This window comes from Nannospalax galili, unplaced genomic scaffold (genome assembly GCF_000622305.1).
Source record: "Nannospalax galili isolate Female #2095 unplaced genomic scaffold, S.galili_v1.0 scaffold54, whole genome shotgun sequence".
NCBI classification, from domain to species: domain Eukaryota; kingdom Metazoa; phylum Chordata; class Mammalia; order Rodentia; family Spalacidae; genus Nannospalax; species Nannospalax galili.
The window spans coordinates 2,341,807-2,343,867 of record NW_008341028.1 but is presented as its reverse complement, the minus strand read 5'-3'; the positions used below and the strand labels follow the sequence as shown (position 1 = coordinate 2,343,867).

General features: G+C 41.7%; 1 pseudogene; it reads right to left on the bottom strand.

The window, feature by feature from the left end:
- Positions 1-368: 368 nt before the first annotated feature.
- On the bottom strand, positions 369-1,310 carry LOC103736894 (annotated as a pseudogene).
- Between the last annotated feature and the right edge of the window lie 751 nt (positions 1,311-2,061).

The window sequence follows — 2,061 nt, the reverse complement described above, 5'->3', positions numbered from 1 at the left end:
TTTCTAACTCTTTTCTGAATTCATTCAGAAGTTTATCCCTGCCTTCCTTCAGTTCTTTGATTTCTTTGTGTGTTCTTTAAATTCACCGAATTCTTTTATGATGTTTATAATTGTTCTTTTGAATTTCACGTCCTGTGTTATCTCTAGGGGGTTCTGATTGTACTCCTCTAGAGGAATGTTGGTACTTGGTGGGAATATATTATTTTGGTTTTTCATGTTATTGCTTTTTCTCTGTGACTTTGACATGTGGATTTCTTTTGTAGTTTCTGATTCTTGTGTGAGGCTCAAGCCTTCTTTTTTTGAGTTTAGATCTGCTTCTTTTTTTAAAATTTTGGAAGTTGTATGTTTATCTAAGTGGTAACTAAAATTTATTTTGGTTGCTGAGGTGTATTAAATTTCAAAAAGATAATATCTCCATCTTCAACAATATAATTTCTGCCTTGTTTGTATTTCCCAGCAGCCTTGACTGCATTTTCAGAACCTCCTCTTTAAAATCTTCATATTTCATTACTTCAGCCATAATGAATCCCTTTTCAAAATCTCTGTGACTCTTTCCTGCAGCCTGAGGAGCCTTCATTCCTTTCCTGATGGTCCGTGCACGCACTTCATCTGGGCCCGCAGTGAAAAAGTATTCTAGTTGGAGTGCTGCAAACCCAGCCTTAATGATCTTTGGCAAAGCACTTTGTATCATGTTCGCTTCCAGATACTTCTGTCTCTCCTCAGCACTCAATTCTTGCAACTTGAGTTCCAAGACCCCACTGAAAGGAATGGCCAAGGCACCTGGGTCATACTTGTCCACCCACTCTTTAATTTTTATCAACCATTTGCTTTTCTTTCTAATATAGTGTTTTTCAGAAAGATTAACCAAGTAGACCATTGGTTTTGAAGTCAAAAATAGTGTTTACTCAACATTTCTATTTCTTTGTCATTCCAATCATGATAGAAGCGAACAGGTTTCTTTTGATCTATAACCCATGATTTGACTTTGCACATTATATCGTATTTAGGCTTTAGCTTTTTATCGCCTCCTCTCACAGCCACCTTTTCTAGCTTATCTATTATGGGACCAATCATTTCCTCATCTTTAAGCTGAAGCTCTTCACGTATTATTTCTATATCTCGAATAGGATCTACACTTCCTTCAACATGTGTGATATCATCATCTTCAAACGCACGTGTTAGATGAAAAATTCTATCACAGGCACTAATATGAGATAGAAATGCATTTCCCAGGCCCTGCCCATTGTGAAGCTCCTTTCACAAGGCCAGCAATATCCACTACATTTAGGAAAGCAGGAATTTTGCTTCTTGGTTTGTGATACTGGCAAAGGAAGTCAAACCTTTCATCTGGTACAGATACTCTGCTCTTGTTAGGGTCAATTGTACAGAACGGGAAGTTCTCTGCTGAAGCCTATTGGTTAACGCATTGAAGAAGGTAGACTTCCCAACATTTGGCAATCCAACAATGCCAATTTTCAGTGAAGTTCCAAATCTTCCAATGATTCGGGGTGGTTTAGGTCCATCACCTCCCTTTTTGGGTTTAGGTCCATCACCTCCCTTTGTGCTCCAGGCAGATGATGGCATGGGTTCCCAGGCTGTGGGAGACGGGCCTTGCCAGTTGCTTCAAGTCTGCTTCTTTTTGTAAACTTTATGTGCCTTTGTGGCTTACTTGTTGGGCATGAAAAGCTGGTTGGTCTAGGCTTCAGGTTCTCTCTTTTGATTTTATATTGAAGTGGCCAAATTGCTTTCATCTTCCTGCTCAAGAGTTCCCACAGAGGCCCAAGTCAGATGAGGATCAGAAGCTCTCAGGCTTTCTCCTAAGGTCTGGATCCCTCCAGGAAAGATGCTGGCCTCAGGAATTTGAGGGCTGGTCTGGCCTGGGAGCAGGGCCCAGGAAAGGTACAGGCCCCAGGAAGCTGGTGGCTGTGCTGCCCAGGAATGCAAAGGGAGGTGGGAATAAGAAGAGGCCTGAGGGCTCCTGGGGACTACAGGGAGGAACTGGGTTGGTCTGGATGCAAAGGATCAGGAAGCAGTGTGGAGTTTGGGCCAAGATGTCAGTCC